Source organism: Lepidochelys kempii, chromosome 13, assembly GCF_965140265.1.
Source record: "Lepidochelys kempii isolate rLepKem1 chromosome 13, rLepKem1.hap2, whole genome shotgun sequence".
NCBI lineage: Eukaryota > Metazoa > Chordata > Testudines > Cheloniidae > Lepidochelys > Lepidochelys kempii.
In genome coordinates, this window is record NC_133268.1 from 39,773,103 (window position 1) to 39,798,514 (window position 25,412).

The following is a 25,412-nucleotide window of genomic DNA, read 5'->3' on the forward strand; positions in this document are numbered from 1 at the left end:
CATGTTGACTTTTCCCCAACAAATTATGTTCATCTATATGTCTGACAATATTGTTCTTTACTTAGTTTCAACCAGTTTGCCTGGTACTGAAGTTAGACTTACAGGCCTGTCATTGCCATGCTTGTTATGCTTGTTAGTGATAGTGAGAGGATTTAATCCCAAGCTTTCTTCTAAGCTTTCGCCTCAAGCTTTTTAGGGGACTGACTGGCTAAGCATTAGTTCTGCAGAAAAGGACCTGGGGATTACAGAGGATGAGAAGCTGGATATGAGTCAGCAGTGTGCCCTTGTTGCCAAGGAGGCTAATGACATATTGGGCTGTACTAGCAGGAGCATTGCCAGCAGATCGAGGGAAGTGATTATTCTCTATTTTGCACTGGTGAGGCCACATCTGGAATATTGTGTCCAGTTTTGGTCCCCCTACTGCAGAAGGGATGTGGAAAAATTGGAGAGAGTCCAGTGAAGGGCAACGAAAATGATTAGGGGGCTGGGACACATGACTTATGAGGAGAGGCTGAGGGAACTGGGCTTATTTAGTCTGTAGAAGAGAAGAGCAAGGGGGGATTAGATAGCACCTGAAGGGGGGGTTCCAAAGAGGATGGAGATCGGCTGTTCTCAGTGGTGGCAGATGTCAGGACAAGGAGTAATGGTCTCAAGTTGCAGTGGGAGAGGTCTAGGTTGGATGTCAGGAAAAACTATTTCACTAGGAGGGTTGTGAAGCACTGGAATGCGTTACCTAGGGAGGCAGTGGAATCTCCTTTCTTAGAAGTTTTTAAGGTCAGGCTTGACAAAGCCCTGGCTGGGATGATTTAGTTGGGGATTGGTCCTGCTTTGAGCAGGGGGTTGGATTAGATGACCTCCTAAGGTCTCTTCTAACACTAATCCTCTATTATTCTATGATTCTAAAGCCATGGGATTCTTCCTCTAATGAATTTCATAGTGATTTCCTTGTTACAACTCTATTGATCCAAATGGCTTTATTCTTTATTTATGCCAAGGTGAGTGACAGAGGGTAAGAAATGCACATTTCATTCCTGCTACAACCACATTTGAGAGACTTGGGAAAGATTTAGGTACCTAACTCCCATAAGGGGACCTATATGAGTTAACTGTGACTGAGACAGGAATTGAACCTGCCTTTCCTAAATCCCAGTCAAGTGTAGTATCCCTTAGGCCATAGTGCGCCGAGCCCTCATCATGGACCAGCACTCCCTTGTGCTAAGTACTGTACAAAACACCTTTGAATGTAAGTAGGCTGCCCAGCTTTGAAAATCTCAGCCATAAAGCTATGATTCTGCCCTGAAAAGGGAGTCAGCAAAAACAGCAGCTGAAGTTTTGCCATGTCAGTAACCAGGGGGCCGCACGCTTTGTTGCTCTTGCCATTGCCATGCTCTGTGTGCTACTCCACTTTCTCCCAGTTAAAAAACAGGCCTGGCTGGGGAGAGTTGGCTGGAGTTGGGGTGAGGGCCTGAGGGAAGAGCATACAGCTAGCCCTACATGAGTAATGAAAGCGTGCAACCCTCGAGGAAGCTGCTGCCAGCGAGATCTGAGGGCAGCAGAGGGCGTCAGAGAGCTTTCTCGGCCTGCAGAGCCAAACGGGCACTCTCTGTCTGGCTGGTTTTAATGGCAATCCGGGTTTTCGGGGTTTCACCCAGCTCAGAAGGGTGCTGTGCATTGAGGCTTAGGATGCACCCTGAAATCGTGGAATTGGTCCGAGGCAGTTTGCAGAAGTTATCAGGTGACACACAGCTCTTGGCATTTCCCGGGAAGCCAGGGCTTGCAGTCAGTGCAGCCGGCACCGGGGGTTATGGTACGTGAGGGTGAGGAGGCAGGGAACAGGCACTGAGGTGCGTATGTGGCCGAGCAAATAGGAAGGGTGCTGTTCTGAACACAATCACTCTTTTCACATTTGTTCCACACTGGAGCGAAGTCTGAGAACCCCGGCCCTGAGCTTATCCTAATAGAGGAAATGGCCTAGGGATCAGAGCCTCGGTCAGGTGCAGTAGTAAATGGTGTCAGTTCGTCTAACTTTAACCTGCCTGTGGAACCACTATGTGGCAGGTGTGACCCTGTCCTCGGAAATCATGGGAGATGGAAGTATTGTAGCCGGTTCTGCATGCTCATATTGACACCAGACTTCTCCTTCCAGAACCAGTACAAGTCAAGATCACTTCTATCCAGACCAGACTCCACGTTCTAGCAGGATAGACCCTTCTATGACAGCTTCTTCTGATGGTGTCTGAGTGGAAGTAACGGCTGCCATGCTGCAACCTACTAAAGACATTGATTTCTGGAAGAGCATATTGGGGAATGCAAAGCAGCTGTGAATGTAGGAAGCACCAAACTGGAGAAGACAACTGGTCCATCTGATCCAGTATCCTGTCTCTAACCATGAGCAGATACGTTTTAAGAAAATAAAATTCCCTGCTAGTTTGCAACAATTAGAGAATGGTTGATGAGGGATTAAATCCCTTCCAAACTTTTGGAGATTTTTTCCAAAGTCCTTGCGATTTTTAAACCACCCAGTTAAAACCACGTTGATGGCTGCTTTTCCATCACCGGTGTGGTAGAAAGCAATTGAGGCATAATACTGGATCTCAGCCATTGCCATGTAAAGCCACACATTTACACAGTAAGTCAAAGGAAAAAAATGTGAACGTATTTTATCTGCACATGGCTGCCGATCAAGTCTTGTGTCTCTATCTGTATATGATCCCATGCAGATAAAAGTCAAACCGAATCCAAGGTCCTAAATTCATTTTAAATAAAGCTGGAGGTGCAAAGTTGGTTGCATCTCTCCCAAATAAATAAAAGGCGGGTTCCTCTACCCACCTTCAGACGGGTCACATGATCTTACGTTCCAATGCAAAGTTTTTTCTTTAATAATGACGTTTCGTTCCAGCTCTTGGCCTTGATTCATAGCTCTGGTTCTCCAGTTCCATGCTCGTTTAAGCCTTTTGATTTCAATGGAGTTAAACCAAAATGCACTGCAATAACACAGTGGTGAATAAAGCCCTTCCTACTTAGCATGGTTTGTTATATCTAAAAACCCTTCCATTCTCGGAGTGTACAATCGTATACCAAACACATGATGTATTTCCTTGGCATTTTGATAAACTGTTCCTTGTTCCTCCATTAACAAGATATGTCTGGACAAGACGCCACAGAGCCTTGTGAGAGCAGATATCCATTCCTGAGCCCCTGCTTCTCCCTAATGTCTATTATATGTATAACCCCCTAGTGGATATTGCAGGTGTATATTTCTCACCCTCTGCCCCCTAGTGGCTATACGGTATAATATACATCACTTAAATTGGATTAACTGGTGCACAGAATGTCTGATGCCTCTCTGAACATAGGTCTTAAGTTTTTTGTTCAGCATCTTTTCACCAACATCCTGATTATATCCCCAAATAGTTGAATAAAATACAGCCTCCAATAACCTGCTCTCTTTCTTATGACCCTGCCATAACAGAGGCAAAACCTGCAGACATCTTTCTGCTGTAACGATGGTCAATATCCTCCCGTAACGCACCTTTCAAGGGCCTTCACATGCCTATCACAACATGTGGTGTACTTCATCCAGTGAACTAAATGCCCCCAGCAAGAGCTATGAGGGTGAAAGGAGACAGTCACTACGTTCTCTAATGAATTTGCACAGAAAAGTGATAGATTAAAAATATCACATCGCCCTGGGAAAAACAGTTTTCCCACAAATCACTCCTCTCAGTCCTCGTCCTCAAAGAAACCCTGCACAACACGAGCCTGGGAGCTTAATCCATAACTTTGCTTGACACTAAAAATCATGGACTTGGTAAAGATGCTGCCGTAATGAGCCATAAATCCAATCTGTAACCCACTAACCCCTTTTTCTCCTACAACTGCAGTGGTGTTAACTGTTTGCGTCACCTTGACTGGTCTCTTGTAACATGTGTTAACTCCTTATGCTAAACAATCTGCTGCACCTGGTATTTAGCTGGGACACTCTGTTTTTTGGTGTAGACATACCCAAACAAAAATAAACCAAGGCAGTGAGTCTCAGAGCCAGGGTGAACTGACTTGGGCTTGCAGGGCTTAACAGGTGGCTAATTTTAGCCCCACAGTGACATTCAAACTCAGGCTGGTGCCCAGGTTCCAAGACCCTCCCCATTTGCCGGGTTTCAGAGCCTCGATTCCAGCCCAAGCCTGAATGACTAGACTGCTATTTTCAGCCCTGCAGGACAAGCCCCAAAAGTAAGTGACCTGGCCTCAGACTCACTGCTATGGGGAGTTTTTGCTGTGTAGAAGTACCCTAAGAAGACGAGCCCTGTGTAAGCTCGAAAGCTTATCTCTTTCACCAAGAGATGTTGGTCCAATAAAAGATATTACCCCATGTCACCATGTCTCCATGGGTCACAACTGAGAATACCAAATTCGGGACAAACTGCTGAGAAATAGGGCAGATACACCCCAAACTGGTGGTTATTCTCCCATAAGGTATACCAAACCAGAAACAAAAATAAACTGTTTCACCACACTGGCTAACGAAGTCATAAAAGCAGTCTCTCTAGGCATTCCAGTCCTTGTATCACGCCCAAAACACTGGATTAAAGATGAATGGTTCTTTACAATCAGTCTCATCAAGCAAAAAGGTTCTTCTGGTCGCAAAGGACCAGCCACACACCCAGGTCAATATATAACTTAGATCTTACCCCAAAATCACAATGATGCCAATCACTTAGTATCTAAAATCTAAAGGTGTATTCATAACAAGAAAGAAAGGTGAAAATTAAAATTGGTTAAAGGAATCAGTTACATCCAGTAATAGCAAAGTTCTTGGTTCAGGCTTGTAGCAGTGATGGAATAAACTGCTGGCTTAAGGCAAGTCTCTGGCTGCTTCCAAATCATTAGAAGGTCCTCAGTCCCTTGGTTAGAATGCTCCCATTAGTGTAAGTTCACAGTACAGAGGTTTGAGCAGGAAAGAGTCAAAATGGAGGCATTTCCATGGTCTTTTATATCTTCTACCATGTGGAGAGAATCCCATTGTTCTCACTGTGGAAAATTACAGGGAACAAGATGGCATTTGGTGTCACATGGGCAAGTCACATGTCCATGCATGATTTCGCTTAGTCACAGCAGAAGCCATTGCCTCTGCCCCAGATGGAACATTCACAGGAAAGTCCATTTAGTGATACATGCATCCAGATAGCATAATCATAACCAGCAAATCATAACTTTTCCATAGACACCTTACTTGACATACTTTGTATAAGATTTATTGCAATTATATAACAGCTGTAAGAACAATGATCTACATGGTCATATTTTAATCAGATAACGTCACACCCAACCCACCTTTTCTCCTCTTCCTTTGTGTCTTTAGACAAGCTCTGGGGCAAGGAGAGTCTATTGTTCAGTGTATGGTCAGTGCCTAGTACGATATGGTACTGATATATATATATATATATATATATATATATATATATATAGTTGCACTGTATTTGCAATTTCTTCAGATTAAACTGCAGCAGCAAGTGGCTCACATGGATAACTGGAGCACAGTTGCAGAGTTCATCTTGAAAGGCTTCCCCCACAGCTGGCAAACAGATCATCCTCTTCCTCATGTTTTACCTGGGCACCCTCTTGGGCAACCTGGTCACCACCACCATCCCTGTGGCAGACCACCAGCTCCACACCCCCATGTACTTCTATCTGTGCAACTTCTCCTTCATGGAGATCTGGTTCACCTGTTAAAGTGCCCAAGCTCCTGGCTGACTTGCTGTCCCAGAGAAAGTGTCCTTCACTGGCTGCACGGCACAAGGCTTCGTCGATTTCTTCCTGGGTGTGACCAAATTTCTCTTTGCTGTCATGGCGTTTGACCACTACACTGCTATCTGAAACCCGCTGAGATACATGGTCATGAGCAACCATTTCTGCCTACATCTGGTCTTGGTTGCTTGGATTTGGTCATTTTTGTCCATTTTCTCCCCAAACATCTTATACCAATTGCCATTCTGTGGCCAAATGTGGTGAACCATTTTTTTCTGTGACAGCACACCACTGGTGAAGCTGGCTTGCATGGATACCAGCAACCTGGAGCTGGTGAACTTCATCATGACATCTCTGCTCATTCTCAGCTCCGTGGCGGTCACCATGGTCTCTTATGTGCATATTGTCATCAGTGCTCAAGACAGGCAAAAGGCCTTCTCCACCTGCACCAATCACATCACCATGGCCAGCACTGTCTACAGGAGTCACATCTCCATGCATGTCCAGCCCACTCAGAAAGCTCCTTGGAGAACAAAGTGGTGGCCTTGTTGACCTCTGTGTTCACACCATCCCTCAACTCCTTCATCTACACCCTCAGGAACAAGATGGTCAAGCAGGCCCTGAGGGAGGCCAAAGTGTGGAACGAGCTCTCTCTCTTCCAAAGGCAAAAGTAGTCCTAGAGCGTGAGTGGGCATGTTACTGAATATTCAAGGACTATTGCATTAACTTTATTAATGTTGTGTGTATCTTTATGGACTGGCTAGTGATGGCATTCTGGGCTAAATAGATAAGATGAAGCATGTTTCCTGCAGGAAGCAAAGTCAATGGGGGTAATTAATGCAGATCTCCCATGCTGAAGACAATGCAGGTAACAATTATGATCATCTAATCCAGGGGTTCTCAAACTTTGGATCAGGACCCCAAAGTGTGCCACAACCCCATTTTAATGGGGTCGCCAAGGCTGATGTTGGCCCTGGGCCACAGCAAGTCTGAAGTCCAAGCCCAAGCCCCACCACTCAGGGCTAAGGTTACATGCCTCCCGCCCAGGGTAGAAGCCCTTGGGCTTCAGCTTTGCCACCCACCCCCCCCCCCACACACACACACACCTGGGGCAGCAGGGCTCTGGCAGTCTCGGTCTTCGGTCCCCACTCCTGGGGTCATGTAGTACTTTTTGTTGTCAGAAGGGGGTCATGATGCAATGAAGTTTGAGAACTGCTGATCTAGTCTGATCTCCTGTATGACACAACGCACTGACTGTCTCCTAGTCTAGCAGCTAGGACACTTAGTTGGGGTTCAGGTGTCCTGAGTCCTGCTCCCAGCTCTTCAGCTGAGCTGTTGTTGGACCTTAGACATGTCACAGTGCCAGTCTTTCCAATTTCCCTTGGTCTACTAAGACTGCAAGCTCTTTGGGGGCAGGAATGGTCTCTATGGGCTTGTACAGCCCTTGGTACAAATGGGCTTTGATCATATTTTAAACTTCTAAGCACTGTGGTAAAAACGAACAGCAGTAATGCCTGCATTTGACAATGGACATCCAACCTCGATGTAAAGACTCCAAGTGATGTATCTTGTAGTTAGTTATTCTCATCTCTATCTATCCATCCCTTACTTCCCATATGATTTTTTTTTTCTAGCTTCCACTCCCAGACATTGTTTCTTCTTACTCCTTTTTTTCTACTAAATTAAAGAACACTATTGTACCAACGGTCCTGAGCTCCCCTACTCCACCTTCTCTCCTCGCACAGCTGTCTGTGGCTGACTCATTGTTTTTTAGTTTCTTGCTTCCTTTCACATTCCCAGTTTAGCTCTGCTAAGACAAACTGAAACCTGAAATCTAGAATCCATCAGATCTGAAAGGAACAGCTGTGCTTTTTGGCATGGGGTAATTTCTCACCCATTTCTGCTTGTGCAAACTGGACTCCCAATTTAACTTTACCCATAGAAAATATTGAATAAGAGGGGACATGATGGATTAAAAAATGGGTAATATATTCATAGATAACCATTGATAGTGGTCCCTTCTGACCTTAAACTATTGGCATTCTTTATACACAGGCCATAGATTCCCTCCCCAAGAACCTAGGGGGTCCAAGCTATGGAGCTTGGGAAGCTGTTTCCTGGGAATCTGTTTCAATATTTAATTTTACTGACTGCGAGGAAACGACATCTTACTTCAATGTTGAATTTGTCTAACTTCAAGTTCCAGCCCCTAGATATTTTAATGCCTTTGCCAGCAAGATTGAAGAGCCACCACAATCAGGTATCTTTGGCATGGGTAAGCAACAATACACAATGATCAAGTCACCTTCCAAACATCTCTCTGGTAAACTCAATAGATTCAGTTTCTTCAGAGAAGGTAAGACAGTAGCCTCTGTTCACCTTGTTCCATTATAGAAGAACCAGGGGACATTGATAAAACTGAAAAGCAGTGACTGTAAAACTAATAAAACATGCATGAAGCCATGCAACATACAATGCATCTGTGGGACTCATTGCCACAAGATATCATAGGGCCTAAACCTGAGATTTTTGAAGATGTTTGATGGATTTGGCACCCATTTCCCAATATTTTAATTAGAGCTGGTTGTTCAACCCCTGCTATGTAGCTTGGGGGGAAAAACAGCAAATAATCTTAGAAAGTTTCAAAGACAGGACTGGACTTCTGAATGAATAACGAAAGCTACAAGATCTAAAAAAAACCAAGCGATTTGGAAGGAGTATACATTCTGTTCCTTCGTGGCATACATAAAAATCAAAGTCAGAGAGGTTAGGAAGAAAATTTGCCATGGAAAGATTATCCCATAATTATCCACTAAGGAATTTATTGCAGCTTCCTCAGAGGCAGTTAGTAGCCTCCATTGTCAGAGACGGGCGAGTAGAGTGGGCGGACCAGCATGCATTTTCCTCTGAGCCCGGATGCCTTGTAAAATTGTGAAGATAAAGGCTGAGATGTCCAAAGGATTCTAAAAGGGAGCGAGGTGCTAAATTCCCATTGAAATGAGTGGAGTACCAAACTCCCTTAAGCTCCTTTGAAAGTCTGTCCCAGGATCCACATATTGAGGCAGACAGACACTGAAATGGGTTTTAAAAGGCCATAAAAATATAACAATTGCCCAACTGGATCAGATCCAGGCTCTAGTCCAGAATCCTGCTTCCAACAGAGGCAGGAATATATTTTTAAAGGGAGGTGCAAGGAACCCAGAGGAGGCAGATGTGGGATACTGTGCCGCCACATAGGTCTCAACTTTGTCTCTAATGAGATTGGCTCCAAATCCCAAAGCAGGTGATTTAGTACCCCTTCCATTTGTTGTTGTCTTTATAGTTTAATTCTGATAACTCTGGCTATCCTGACAGCGACAAGGTGGGGGAGGTAATATCAAAGAATCAATCCTGAAGCACTTGCATGAGAGGAAAGTGATCAGGAACAGCCAGCATGGATTCACCAAGGGAAGGTCATGCCTGACTAATCTAATCGCCTTTTATGATGAGATTACTGGTTCTGTGGATGAAGGGAAAGCAGTGGATGTATTGTTTCTTGACTTTAGCAAAGCTTTTGACACGGTCTCCCACAGTATTCTTGTCAGCAAGTTAAGGAAGTATGGGCTGGATGAATGCACTATAAGGTGGGTAGAAAGCTGGCTAGATTGTCGGGCTCAATGGGTAGTGATCAATGGCTCCATGTCTAGTTGGCAGCCGGTATCAAGTGGAGTGCCCCAAGGGTCGGTCCTGGGGCCGGTTTTGTTCAATATCTTCATAAATGATCTGGAGGATGGTGTGGATTGCACTCTCAGCAAATTTGCGGATGATACTAAACTGGGAGGAGTGGTAGATACGCTGGAGGGGAGGGATAGGATACAGAAGGACCTAGACAAATTGGAGGATTGGGCCAAAAGAAATCTGATGAGGTTCAATAAGGATAAGTGCAGGGTCCTGCACTTAGGATGGAAGAATCCAATGCACCGCTACAGACTAGGGACTGAATGGCTAGGCAGCAGTTCTGCGGAAAAGGACCTAGGGGTGACATGGACGAGAAGCTGGATATGAGTCAGCAGTGTGCCCTTGTTGCCAAGAAGGCCAATGGCATTTTGGGATGTATAAGTAGGGGCATAGCGAGCAGATCGAGGGACGTGATCGTTCCCCTCTATTCGACATTGGTGAGGCCTCATCTGGAGTAATGTGTCCAGTTTTGGGCCCCACACTACAAGAAGGATGTGGATAAATTGGAGAGGGTCCAGCGAAGGGCAACAAAAATGATTAGGGGTCTAGAACACATGAGTTATGAGGAGAGGCTGAGGGAGCTGGGATTGTTTAGCCTGCAGAAGAGAAGAATGAGGGGGGATTTGATAGCTGCTTTCAACTACCTGAAAGGGGGTTCCAAAGAGGATGGCTCTAGACTGTTCTCAATGGTAGCAGATGACAGAACGAGGAATAATGGTCTCAAGTTGCAGTGGGGGAGGTTTAGATTGGATATTAGGAAAAACTTTTTCACTAAGAGGGTGGTAAAACACTGGAATGCGTTACCTAGGGAGGTGGTAGAATCTCCTTCCTTAGAGGTTTTTAAGGTCAGGCTTGACAAAGCCCTGGCTGGGATGATTTAACTGGGAATTGGTCCTGCTTCGAGCAGGGGGTTGGACTAGATGACCTTCTGGGGTCCCTTCCAACCCTGATATTCTATGATTCTATGATTTCACTGGAGGAACTTCTGCGCGTGAAAGAGACATGCTTGTGAGCTACATGGGCCAGGTAGATGTGCCCTTCTGGCCCTATCTCCTATTTTCCTAATCTGCTGTGCATGAACATTAAAAATTGTGAGCCAGGTGTGTATGGGACAGATTTAAGAGGTTTAGGTGCCTAGTGGGATTTGCAAAAACAACCCGTTTGATTTAGGTTACCAAAGGCCCATTGAGTTCCAGTGGGTTGTAGGTAGATAACCCAGCTGGGAGCAGAAACCGGACAACTTCAAATGAGAAATTTAGGCTCAAACTGTAAAAATGAGAGGTGATTGACCATTGAAATAAACTACCAAGAGAAGTGGTGGATTCTCCATCTCTTGTCATCTTCATATCAAGACTGGAGCTTTCTGGAAAGTGCTTTAGTCAAACCCAAGTACGGAGTTAGCTGCATGAAAGTTAATAGCCTGTGATGTACATGGTCTCTTTTGGCCTTAAACTCTACAAATCCATAAAAATCTACTTAGGTGCTTTGGTAATGCCCACAAGGTACATAAATATCTTTCAAAATCTCACTGTGAGCCTTTCTGTGCCTCAGGCCCCATCTATAAAATAGTAAGAATAGTACTTCCTTACCTCCTAGGGGTTTTGTTCAGGATAAGTATAATGACCATGGAAATGTTTGGGTACTACGATAATGAAGAGCATATAAATACGAGAGAGAGAGAGAGAGAGAGAGAGAGAGAGAAACTCCTACTGAATGACAAAGGGACCTGGGTCTTTAACTCTTAGACCACTTTGAAAATCCCATCCAACAGGCCTCAAGGGGAGGCAAAGAGTCATCACCAGCTATGAAGGTTGGTCTTCTGGTGAAGGCACTGTCCTGGAACTTGGAAAATGTGGCTTTATGTCTAAGCTCTTCCACCTACTCATGTGACCTTGGGCAAGTTGCTTAGACTGTGATCTTCAAAAAGACCCAAGAGATTTGGTGTTCAAATCCCATTGAATTTCAGTGGCACGTTGGATGCCTAACTATCTAAAGTATTTCCAAAGTGCCTATGGAAATCCCAGCCTAGATTTTCAAAAGCTTCAACTGCACTTAAATGCATCAGTTCCTATTGAAAGTCACTGGAAGTTAGATTTCTAAGTGCTGTGTGTACCTGTGAACACTTACCCTGTAATCTTTTAATATCCCTCCTCTGTATAATGAGGATAATCTGGGTTGCAAGGAATATGTAAGAGTTTGTTAAAAATATGGAGGAAATTTCATTATCAAATTTTGACATTGAAATGAAAAATTAAATTGCAATTTCAAACTTTCATGATATTTTGCCACTGTTATTCAGACATTATGGTGACTGGGCCACCTAATAATCTAGATAAAAATAAAAATGCAATACCTAGACCCTGGAGAGGAACATAAACATTAAACCCAATCTGAAGTCTTATTCATTTAACTGAAAGGAAGATAAATTCTGTGACATCTAAAGTTATTGGGCACTATCCTGACCTACTGTAAACTGAAGTGTTGTTAACTGAACATTGGGGCTCTTATTAAAAAATAAAAATGGATTGTGACAAGAGCAGAGTGAATATTATTCACTGAAATTCAGTTTTGGGTTGACCAAAATTTAGTGAATTCAGTCAGCATTCAGCCAATAGCTTTGAGGTGGGTGGGAGGAGGGGGGGATTCCAAAACTTTAAATTTCAAAATGTTTCATGTTGATATTTTCAATTAGATTTAACTAAAAACACACCAAAGTTAAACAAAATGTTTTGTTTTGGGTCAAACAAAATGCTTAATGTTACCTGAAATGAAGTGTTTCAGTATTTTGTTAGAGTGACCAAAAAAAAAATAAAAATAAAAAAAACAATTGTCATTTCAGATTCACCTGAAATTCCCCACCCCCCCTCAGATATTTCATATTGACCACCAAACCAGAAAACCCAACAATTATTCACCCAGCTCTAGTTATGAATACTTTAAAACAATAATCTTGTTTGATCAAAGTCTTCTTCTGATTAAGGTACAATTCTTCAAGGGAAGACTCAGTAAGGGCCTCCTATGAGAAGCACAGCTGTTGAAAACTTATTCCTGTCCCTTGTCAGTTGGTGTCAAAGAAATCTGATGTCTTTCCCCCAAGCCACCTTAATTCAAATGTCTGCTTTCTCAGAACTCCAATATAGCAACAATGCCACCCTGGGTCTTTCAAAGGACGCACATCTTCCATTCTTGAAACTTGCAGGTGTCTTCATTCTGAGAAAGACAGACTAAAATATCTCAAACTCATTCTCTGAAACCAACTGTCAACCACTGCCATTTTGACTAGAACGGCTTTTTAGGGATTATTCTAACTGTCATTTTTAAGCATCTAAAAATATAAAGGGACAATTTATTTTGCTTATGGTGTTAAGGTGATATCCTGGACTGATGTGAGTTATCAAAGCTCTGCTAAAGTCAGTAGACTTATGGTCAACATAATATCATAATATCATAATATCTAATATCTGATCTGGTCTCTTTTTTTAAGAAAAAGGAGAGGAAGAGTATGGTGAATAGAATAAACAAGGAGTCCTTGTGTAACCTTAGAGACTAACAAATGTATTTGGGCATAAGCTTTCATGGGCTAAAACCCACTTCATCAGATGCATGGAGTGAAAAATACAGTAAGCAGAACATATATTATAGCACATGAAAAGATGGGAGTTGCCTTTCCAAGTGGAGGGTCAGTGCTAACGAGGCCAAGGCAATCAAGGTGGATGTCGCTCATTTCCAACAGTTGACAAGAAGGTGTGAGTGTCAGCAGAAGGAAAATAGAATGTGCATCAGTCCCTAAACAAGAAAAGATTATTATAGACACGATTAAAAAGAAGAAGCCTACATAACATGAAAAATATCCATACTGTCCCAGATCTCCAGCTGCTGAAAAATCAGCCCTAGTTCCGGCGAAGTCAGTGGGTCAGATCTCCTGCTGGCGTACACTGACCGAGCTCCATCGGAGTCTATGGTTCAGACTCAGCTAGCGTAAGTCAGTGTAGCTTCACTGAAGTCAATGAGCCAGATCTCCAGTTAGTGTAAATCAACCGTGGAGTGAATAGACCAGATCCCCAGTGGGTGCAAATCAGTGTCGCTCCATTGGAGTCAATGGAGCCAGGGCAGTTTATCCCAGCTGAGTTTACGGCCTATGGGTGAAATTCATCTCTGCCAAATGGCAGCATAAAGCCTAAATAACATTTAAGTCTCACATAAGTTCCATATTGAGGGATTCAGTGGGCCATAAGTGGTGCACGGGGCTTCCGTGGTTCCTCCGAATAGCAAATTTCCCCCTATATTAAGAAAAGGATTATTTCCTTCCCCCCCACCCCACCCATCCTCACAACATGTGTCAGGAATACCTGGGAACTCTTGTCAAATTATGAGCCAAAAGGAAGGCGTTGAGACAGTCCAAGGGCAAGATTGCTCATTCTAACTCATCTTGAGTAGCATTTTACTCCATGAGTAGGTGCACTGAATTCATTGGAATGGCTTGTGGAGTAAGGTGCTACCCAAGGTAGAACTGGCAGAATCTGAAACATAAGGTACTACAGTATCTAGACAAGCTAGACCAATTCAGACTAGAAATATGGTTTAATTATCTTCCATCTGCAACTTATCTAGTTGTTCATAGTCCATCACTTGAAGTCTTTAAATCAGGACTCTCTAAACAGACAGTTTCAACAAAATTTGTTAGTCTCTAAGGTGCCACAAGTACTCCTGTTCTTTCAACAACATAGGAGCTTGAGGCAAGAGTCAGTGGGTGACATTCTCTAGCCTGTGTTATACAAAAGGTCAGACTAGATGATCATATTGGTCCCTCCTGGCCTTAACACCCATTGATCTAAAAGGTGAAACATGATTAAGTAGGGCAAAGGGGAAGTCCACATTTTTAACTCTTCATGTTAGGTAGCAATGAGATCTGTTGGACTGGAATGGTGACCTGAAGAAAATGGAAGGACAGCCATCACTTGGGTCACCTAAAATGAAGCCAGACAAATAACTGAACAGCACACTGAATGAAGTTAAACCCTGCTTAAATCTTAAAAAAACAAAACAAACAAACAAACAAACAAAACCGTGCCTTAAGTGACACACAGGCTTTGTGCTGGCCTTATACCAGAGAAATGCTTCATCCCATAAAAAATAATCTCGCACTGGCTGGGAAATGGGTTAGGTGGGTGAGATTCTGATTCCATTACTCATAGAATTATAGAAATGTACGACTGGAAGGGACCTCAGTAGGTCATCTACTCCAGCCCCCTGCACTGAGGAAGGACTAAATATTATCTAGACCATCTCTGACAGGTGCTTGTCCAACCTGCTCTTAAAAACCTCCAGTGATGGACATTCCACAACTCTCCTAGGTAACTTGCTCTAATTCTTAGCTACCTTTACAGTTAGGAAGCTTTTCCTAATGTCTAACCCAAGTTTCCCTTGCTGCAGTTTAAGCTCATTATTTCTTGTCCTGTCCTCAGTGGATAAGGACAATGTATCACCCTCGTCTTTATAACAACCCACTACATACTTGAAGATTGTTATTGTCCCTCCAGTCTTCTCTTCTCCAGATTAAAACACACCCAATTTTTTTTTCCAATCTTTCCTCATAGGTCATGTTTTACAGACCTTTAATCATTTTTGTTGCTCTCTCTGGACTTTTTCCAATTTGTCTTTCCCGAAGTGTGGTGACCAGAACTGGACACAATACTTCAGGTGAGGCCTTATCAGCGCTGAGTAGAGTGGAAGAATTGCTTCTTGTGTCTTGATTACAACTACATCCCAGAGTGATGTTCACTGTTTTTGCAACAGTATTAAGTGTTGACTCATATTTAGTTCGTGATCCACTATAACCCCCAGATCCTTTTCTACCGTACTCTCCTAGGTGCTCATTTCCCATTTTGTATTCGTGCAACTGAATATTTCTCCTTAAGTGTAGTACTTTGCATTTTCTTATTGCATTTTGTGCTATATCAGCCCATTTCTCCAGATCATTCAGAATTCTAATTCTGTCCTCTACTGCACATGCAACCCCTCCCAGCTTGCTATCATCCGCAAACTTTAGAGGTGTACTCTCTATGCCTTTATCCAAATCATTGATGAAGATATTGAATAGAACCAAGCCCAAGGCAGATCCCTGGGGGACCCCACTCGATGTACTCTTCCTGTTTGATTGTGAACCACTGATAAACTACACTGAGTTCTCTTTTCCAGGCAGGTGTGCACTCACCATATAGTAGGCTCTTCTAGGCTATTTTTCTCTAGTTTGTTTATGACAATGTAGTGTGAGATAATATCAAAAGACTTGCTAAAGTTGAGATATATCTCATCTACTGCTTCCCTCCATCCACATTATTTGTTACCCTGTCAAAGAAAGATATTGGATTGGTTTGACATGATTTGATGAGAAGTAACTGTCAACATAGAAGAAAATAAGGTGATAAACCCAAGTGCTTACAAATTGATTATTTGCTCCATTATCTTTCTGGATACCAGAATATAGAACAGAATATCAGGGTTGGAAGGCATCTCAGGAGATCATCTAGTCCAACCCCCTGCTCAAAGCAGGACCAATCCCCATTTTTGCCCCAGATCAACTTAACAGGCCCCTCAAGGATTGAACTCACAACCCTCAGTTTAGTAGGCCAATGCTCAAACCACTGAGCTATCCCACCCCCCAACTTAACCTAAATAAATCCCAAAGTTAAGCTGTCTGGTCTATAATTCCCTGGGGTGTCCTTATACCCCTTTTTATAGATAGGTACTATATTTGCCCTTTTCCAGTCCTTCGGTCTCTCCCCCATCCTCCAGGAGTTCTCAAAGGTAATTGCTAATTATCTCAGGAAGTCTCAGAGATTTTTGGCTAGTTCCTTAGTATTCTAGGGTGTATTGCATCATGCCCTGCTGACTTGAAGACATCTAATTTGTCTAAGGCCTTGTCTACACTGCCACTTACAGGACCTTCCTTGCTCAGGAATGTGAAAAGCCACCCCACGGAGTGATGCAAGTTTCAGCGCTGTGACGTGCCCGTGCAGACAGTGCCCCAGCGCTGGGAACTGCGCCCCTCCTGGGGGTGGCTTTCCCCCGGCGCTGGAGCCGCCAGGACACAGCCACCTTAACGTGCTGCCCCAGCCGTGCTGTTCTTTTCCTACGCCAGCCTCAGAGCCTGTCCCCGGCACCCAGATGGTCAGTGTCAGTTGTCTGATCACGGTTAACTTTTTGGTGAAAGCCGAGGACTAAAAAAGGCATTTAACACTTTGGCCACTGCTGCGTTTTCTGCTGTTGTCTTTCACTCTGCTGAGTACTGGGCCTGCCCTGTCCTTTGTCTTCCTCTAGCTTCTCATGTATTTGTCAAATGCTTTCTTATTACCCTTTATATGCCTAGCTGGTGTAACCTTATTTTGTGCCTTGGCTTTTCTAGTTTTGTCCCTCCATTCTTATGTATTTTTAAAGAAAATATGCATCCTTTGTAATTTGACTTAGTTTCCACTTCTTGTATGACTAAATTTCAGCTCTGCCGCATTGAAGATTTCCTGTTTAAGAAGCTCCATGTTAAAAAGTTGTGTATTCCAGAAAAAAAAAACCTTACTAAAATAAGTGGACTAAGGTGTTATTCATTGCAAGCAGGGTAGCAAAAATTTTGCACCAACAACCAGATTTTTAAAGGATTTATTTTTAGGTATTGCAACTCTGAGTGGAGCGATGCCTACCTGATTTAGGAGCCTGATGGTATTTAGGTTCCTAAAGATGTAGACAGGTGCTTAATGCACATTGATTTAAATGCGTGATGGGCAAATAAGTACTTTTGAAAATCCCAGCAGGTGCCTAAATACTGTTAAAAATCTAACCCTGAGTGACTAAGGCCTAGTCTACACTTGAAAGCTTTACCTACATCGCTATGCCGCTTAGAGGTGCAATTTCTTTTAAAAGGAACCCAGCTATGCCAGTAAAAGCTCTAATGGAGACACAGTTGTACCAGTATAAAGACCAGCCTGGTACCAGGAAAGGTACCAGCCCGGCAGGTCCAACTGAGATGCACCTGGCCTGAGATTTCTACCCTCTTCAAGCACCAATGCACCTCAGCAAGTATTTGCTGTGACAGCAGGCAGCGTTTTCAAAACAGTAAGGTTTGTTAGTCAGCTGGAACACAGTGTCTGGGAGCCCTGAGTTAAGCGCAGAGAAACAGAAGTTAAGATACAGTCTATGGTGGCCAAGCCAGCACTTCATTTCCTGCTCTTTCCCTCTGTCTTTGTCAGTCCCAGTTGAGAGCTGCTCAATTCAACTAAAAGCCAGCTCTTAGCCTCCCTCCCATGCTGAGTTCACATGTTCCATCTGCCGGAGATTCCCCGTGGATAGGTGTCAACCGGTCAGTCACTGTGGCTCCCATGGTCTTTCTAGATCCTCCATTGATATGGGTTAGTTTTCAGCCAGTCCTTTAATGACCCAGACACGCTGCCCTGGACAGTTAGGTGAGACAACACCATATGTCTCCTGCTCTGTCCCAAGAGCAGATTAGTAACCCTTTTGCCGTACCCACTAGCTAGCAATGCAACATAGAGGGAAACTGAGGCACCATAGGAATCAAAAGCACTACAGAACATTCCCACTTCATCTATGGTGACCAGACAGCAAATATGAAAAATCGGTACGGGGGTGGGGGTTAATAGGCACCTATATAAGAGAAAGCCCTTAATATGAGAACTCTCCCTATAAAATCGGGACATCTGGTCACCCTAACTTCATTGCAGCTGGGGTATAGCTTATTTTGCTTCTCCGAACAAGAGAAGAACTTTTATAAGTAGAACGGCTCTGAAATTTTCCAATGGAATGTTTGTCCATTAGAAAATTCTGATCACTTGGAAGGGAAATGTTTTGCAGGTGTGTTTCCTTCCCAAAAAGCTTTTGGCAAAAGCATCACTTTAAAGACAAAATATTTGGATAAAGTCAAAACATTGTTTCATCCTTTTCAGAAGGAAACATTTCAAATTTCCATTCTGAAATGGCTTTTCATTTCAATTTTATATTATATTCATCAATAATAGAGCAAGAAGGGACCATTATAATCACCTCATCTAAATTCCTGCATAACACAGGCTTGAATTAATTCCTATTTGAACTAAAGCAGATCTTTTTAGGAAAAATCCAACCTTGCTTTAAAAATTGCCATGGATGGAGAAAACACCATTCTTCCAATTGTTAATTAGCCTCACTGTTAAATGTGCAACTTGTTTCCAGTCTGAATTTGTCTAGCTTCAACTTCCAGCCATTGGATCATGTTTGCCCTTTCTCTGCTACAGTGAAGAGCCCTGTGTGTTATCAAATGTTTATTCCCCATACAGGTACTTCTAGACTGTTATCAAGTCACCCCATAACCTTCTGTTTGATAAGCTAAAAAGATTAAGCTCTGAGTCAATCACTAGAAGGCATCTTTTCCAATCCTTGCATCGGTCTCATTAATCACAATTTATGACGATTATTGTTGCAAGTTTGGATATTCTTTGATTTTAAGGCCAGAAGAAGCCATTAGGTCATCTAGTCTGACTGCCTGTATAACACAGGCCCGACAGGAGTAACCGGATAAACTTGTTTCAAATCAAGCTTTTCTCTTGGCCTCAAGAACATCTTGTGGTAATGAGAACAGGAGGACATGTGGCACCTTAGAGACTAACAAATTTATCTGAGCATGCTTGGGGGTCGCATAACTAGCATGCTCAAATAAATTGGTTAGTCTCTAAGGTGCCACAAGTCCTCCTGTTCTTTTTGCGAATACAGACTAACACGGCTGCTACTCTGAAACTTGTGGTAATGAGTACAGCAGACCAATATTCCATTTGCAATTATTATGTTTTAATGATTCCCCCACACACACACATCTCAGCCAGTGCACTGAAATATTTAGTGTCTACCTAGTTTATTTTAATCACACTTTGCCGCACTGGTTTCCCCTACAACACTGTCAAAGGCTTTTTTTTAGTGGTAGATCCCAAGCAAGTTTATATCCCCATATATCAATAATAAAGAAAGCCTAAAGATTACAGCAGTGATCACTGTGGGGCCCCTTTCCAGTAAAAAAAGTAAGATCATAGTATTGATTTCCATTCAAGGGGTCAACCAAAAAGATAACCTTGGGCTAATAATACCACCTTCCAGTAGCTGAAGTCACTCACTCTTGCAGTTCAGAGCAGAAATCAACTCACATGATCCATCTGTTTCCTATCTGCTCCGAGCACCTGCTCGTTTCCTCACCTTCTGAAAGCACAAACTGAGACGCTACGGAGTAATTTTAGCTGCTGCTTGCAAATTAGTTTGAAGCAAGCAGAGTGCAGTGGCTGAGGTTCTGATCTCCAATGACCAGGGTGTTTTATTATTTTTATTGTTGTTATTTGCTGCAGCACCTAGAGGCCCTGCATGATACCAGACCCCCCGTTGTCCTATGTATTGCACACACACACACACACACACACACAAAGACATAGGCCCGACCTGAGTGGGAATTCAATCTGTGGGCTGCCCCATGCTTACAATGTTACCTTAGAACTCAGGAATCTTGGATTTGATACTGTTCTTTGCTACAGTCACCTTGAGAGAGATCTTTATCTTTCAAATGTGGTTCAGAGCCTCCAAAGCATTTAGGAGCCAAACTATCATTGAAATCAATGAGCATTAGGCACCTAACTACCTCTGAAGAATTGAACCTCAGTTCCACCATAAGTACCCTGGACTAATAATATTTCCATCCTCATAGGAGAGCCATGAGGTTTAAGTGCAGTGAAGCCTGTGAAGTGCTCAGATAAAATGGAGTTAGGGGTATAGAAGTATCTTATGTGATATGGCGGGTCTGTGCCTTTAAGGGTTGAGCTTCCCAGACAGAGAATCATGGACTGGTTGGGCTCTTCTGCACCTCACACCTAGGGTTCTCCAAAGGAGGCCAGAGGAATTAGAGGCTAAACTGCCCCTGAATTTCAATGGAATTTGGATGCCTCTTAGGGCTTTTCTACCCAGAGGGGTACGCCCTGTAGGCAGACCCTGAGCCCTAGAGAGTTCAACCTGCCCAATTTCAATACCTAAGCCAGGGTTTGCACACGGATCCCCTGAGTCCTAACCTACCGCCCTCACCCCCAAATCACCCCTCCTTTTAGATATCAGCACACTATTTCTAGAGGATCTCTCTTGGTTTACATTCATCCAGTCATCTATACAAATGTCTACTCCATTTGCGCAATCCTGCTAAGCTTTCATACGCCACAATATACTGTGTCGATGAGCTCCCTGGCATCTGGATGGGACAGAGCTAGTGTGATGCTGTAGCTAACTAACAAAATGTTGTGGTTTGATGGTACATCCCTTGTGGAGAAAGGTATTTTAGAGGCAAAGGGCTCAATTTGCCACTGTTACCCCAGTTGTGGATATGTATATATCGCCCATTCCAGTAAATGAACTAGGATCAAAGTTGGATTTTCATTCAGGGGCTCACCGAAAGGGCTAAAACAATTACATCTGTCTATTCTGCATGTCATGGGGTGTGATTGCAACTTGCCTAGGCACACCTGAGCTAGCTTTAATCTAGCTCACTTGTGGCCCTGAGTCGTGAATCTGTGGTACCGCGTGCTAGATGCTGGTTGTACAAGCCCACCCGGGACACAGCTGCCAGCACCCAAGCTATCTAGCTTAAAACAAGCTCAGGAATGTATACTCGAGATGAGATACTGCAGTCGTGAGCTGGGGAGACACACTCCAAGTGACCTGCCCACGGCCACGCGGGGAGGCTGCAGGACAGCAAGAACTAGGCCTCGGCTTCTGAGTCTTAGGGTCCCTCTCTAAGCAGCTCCTCTGCATGCCCGTGGCTTTCTGGTTAAACCAAGTCAGTACCAAACAAACCTGCATTTCCATCAAACCGGTTCTTGCTTCCCCCCTCCCCCACATACACACACTAAATGCTGCCCTTTAAAAAATGAAGCAGTTTGGGGGAGGGGGCGTTTGCTGCTGAAATTGTGGAAATATTCAGTTTGGGGAGTTTGTTTTGCTGACAACCTCCCCCGCAAACCTCCCCCCCCCATTTTAACCAAAACCAGATTTGTGTGTGTGTGTGAAAAGCTCCCTTTTGTCAAGAAGCTGTTTTCAACAGGAGAAATCTTTCCATGAAGGTTTTCAAGCAGCTTCAGCAGCCAGCACTGAGTCTGCTGCCAAACATGCTGAGCGTCTCCTTCTTTCCTTGCACCCCCCACCCCTCTCCCATCGGGGTGTCTTTATCCACCTGCTGGCTCTTGTCTTTTACTTAGATCAGTGGTTTTCAACCTTTTCTCATTTACAGACCCCCTAAAAGATTTCAGCTGGAGGTGCAGCCGGCCCCCTTTGGAAATATTAGACATGACCCAGAGGTCCACAGCTCTGGTGTAACCCCTGCCATGAGGCAGGATTCATTGGCTAAGACACCCAAGACAGATGGCTCTTTTTGAAATCCTCCAGGGAAGGCGCTTCCATGATTTCCCTAGGGAGGTTGTTCCATTGTCCTGCTGTTCTTAGTTCGGAAGTTTTTCCTGAGATTTAATCTAAAGCTGCTTTGCTGTAGTTTGAACCCGTTAGAACTATCTAACATTTTTCACCCCAGCCCTCAAAGCGCTGTTTAAAGATCAGTACCACTAACTAGCGGATGTGCTTCTATCCCACAATGCAACTTTTGCAGCCTCCCAGAATTCCCTACTGTTCCAGGAATTCTGAGCTCGACGTCCATAGCGTTTAAGGCCAAGACCTGGTGGTCCCTTCATTTGATCTGACCTGTTTATCACATGCCAGCAAATGCCACTCCACACCTGCGTGCTAAACACAACAGCTGAAATGAGACCAAAGTGTTACAGCACTTGGGATACTAGCCTGTGATGTTCCCCAGGCAAAGAACAGGAGGGACCGAGGCAGGGAAGTGATTAAATGAGATATCCCCAAATAATCCCAGCAAATGACCTGCACCCACATGTTGCAGAGGAAGGTGACTTAGACTCATAGACTATTAGAGTTGGAAGGGACCTCAGGAGATCATCTAGTCCAACCCCCTGCTCAAAGCAGGCACAATCCCCAATTTTTTTTGCCCCAGATCCCTAAATGGCCCCCTCAAGGATTGAACTCACAACCCTGAGTTTAGCAGGCCAATGCTCAAACCACTGAGCTATCCCTCCCGTCGTGACTTGCCCAAGTTCACAGAACCAGTTATGACAGAACTGGGAATAGAACCCACATTTCCTGACTCCCAAACCAGTGACCTTTCCACTAAACCACACTGACTTCCCCTCCCCTGCCCCCAGGTCACCGCTAATCTGACCTGAGGGAAATTCCTTCCTGACCCCACATACAGCGATCAGTAAGACCCTGAGCATGTGGGTGAAAAAATCAGCCAGCCAAGCTCCTGAGAGCCCCAGCCTTCCCTGTCCGATGGAATTGGTTGAGATGGGGCAGATGCCACAATGTTTCCTCAGATACTTCAGACTGACTAGTTTGAGTGCACTCAGCTATTTCTGACTGAATCAGTTTGGTAGAATTGGTTCATAGAGTCTTAATCTCACAGTGGTCTCTTCTGGCTTTATCTAGTCTGGTGTCCTGGAGAAACACAGGCCAGACTTCCCTGATTTCATTCCTCTTTGACCTAGAGCACATCTTTCAGAAAAAGACATCCAGTCTCAGGCTACAACCCGTTTGGTTCTGGAATGGACACATGGGGCAGGGCCTGTACACACCAGCTGGAAATCTCACCTTTGTAATCCAGTCCATGGCTCTGGAAGTTAGCAAAAGCTGGGTCCTAATTCTCATTCTGCCACTACCTTGCCAGGCAGCTTTGCCCAAGTAGCTAAAGTTCCTCACCCCAAAAATCAATAAGCACTTTGGAAAGGGCTGAGCCACTTCATAGATTAGGGCCAGAAGGGACCGATAGTCTCCACCTATGCGAACCCGGAGATGAGATGAGCTCTATCACCCAGTGACCTCTGTAGTGAGCCCAGTAAGTTGGGAGTGATTAATTCATAAATTCCAGAAAGGCCTCCAGTCTTCCCTTGAAGACATTGAGCAACAAATGTCACCACTTCCCTTGGCAGCAAACTCCACTGGTTAGTCTCCCTCAGTATTTCAGAATTGTGCCTTGCTTGATTTTCTGCCCACTGGGTCTGGCTCTGTCTTTTGCCACTAGACTAAAAAGACCTTTAGTAGCCAATATTTTCTCCTGATTCACTGTAAGGACTTTCATAATCAGTTCACTCCTTGGTCAACTTTCTGACCAGATAGACTGAGCTCCTTTAGTCTCTCGCTCAGACAGTTCCTAGCCTTTGAACCCTTTGTTCCTTTTTATATTTGTAATGTTTCCCAAATACAGCCTTACCAAAATACCAGATTGGTCACTCACACACACACACGCGCGCGCACACATGAAAGAGGGATAGGATAAAGTAAAGGGAGGGGAAGCAGCATATTTGCCTTTAGGGCCTACATTAATCCTAAACCTCTAAAAAGTCAACCCAAAATTGCTTTGAATTTTTTGAAGCTTTTCCCTTCTCTGGAAGGCCAGTCATTCATTAGCTGCAAACTCTTCCCTATCACTGAGCCAGGTATCAATGTTTGGTGGGGAAATCAACTTTTCCCATTTTTACAGAATTCATTTTTTGTTTAGTAACCAAAGCTCCATGGCATATCCACACGGCCTTGTTACCAGGTAACTCTGTGGCTCATTTCTGCACCCGCTTCCATTTTCTGCACCTGCTTCCATTTTTTTTTAACCTCTCTTTAAAAACTGACTGGTCCAGTCTGTGGCTCCAGAGAAAGCACATGGATTTCAACCTCACTCCCAGTGGGGAAGGATCTGACACCTGCATCAAGATGCCCCTACCCCTTTGACAATCTCAGCAGAGAAACCAAACCATGCAGAGGACATAGGCCGTTTTGACACTCGCACCGAGTTCTCAAAAGACAAAGCGGAAGGTCTCTTTCTGTCGGGAGATCGCACCACTGCTGTCAATCCAGTAGCTGCTCCGTGGAACTAGAGCACATGGGATCAGATCCTCAGCCGACGTAAATCAGCTTGGACTTGAATGGAGCTATACTGTGTCCTCCAAATGAGGAACTGCTCCAATGTTTAGTAGATTACATTTTCAGCCACTACCGATTTATTGAGCCACAGATTTGGATTTGTGATCATCTAGTCTGGCATCCTGCAATGTACAGGCCAGAGAATCTCACAGTGACCAACAGGAGTATCTTCCAGAGGTAGGTGTAGAAACTTGGAGCACTTTCCCCCCCACTCCCCCTCCAGTTACAATTTTAAGGGGGGAAAAAGCGGCAACATATGTGCAATTTTATATTTCTTTCTCTCTCTCCCCTAATGTCAGTTATGATCGTAGATGGATTGATTTAAATGCCTTCAATCAACTGCATTGCCATTTGATTTTTATATTATATACTTTTTAAATGTAAAGAAAATTCAATAACATCTTTTCAAGGAGCTATCGCTCTGATTGAGAAAACAAGCTGGTGACCAAAGCAGCCAGCTGTTAGTTTACAGAAGGTGCCTTTTCATTTGAATATGTCACTAGAATAGCAGCAACCAAAACTGAAACTTGCATGTGGACGGCACTAAGAAACAGAGGCCTTGTAAACACGGCTAATAATGGCATTCTTTAAAGCATCTTATTCTGTTTTCAGATCAATTTATTTCTACTCTAGCCCCATCTCTTAGGACTTGTCTTCACACACCATTCTTCTAGATTAACCAAAATTGGCTTTCAGACTGATTTCATGGACTTGTACATTTTTATAGGCAGATCATTTAGTGTGACTCCCTGTAGAACACAAGCCAGAAAGTTCCACCTCGTGAAGAATTTCATCTAATTAAACTGAAGCAAACTCCTCTGTAGACACTGAGGTTTACCTCTGGTTTACTTTGATTTTCTTCAAGTTGGCAAGGAACTGATTTAAGTTAAATTGATAGAAAC

General features: G+C 43.8%; 1 pseudogene; it reads left to right on the forward strand.

Annotated features, from left to right (window-relative positions):
* The first annotated feature begins 1,683 nt into the window (after positions 1–1,683).
* Positions 1,684–6,419, forward strand: LOC140896807 (olfactory receptor 6E1-like; annotated as a pseudogene).
* The last annotated feature ends 18,993 nt before the right edge of the window (positions 6,420–25,412 follow it).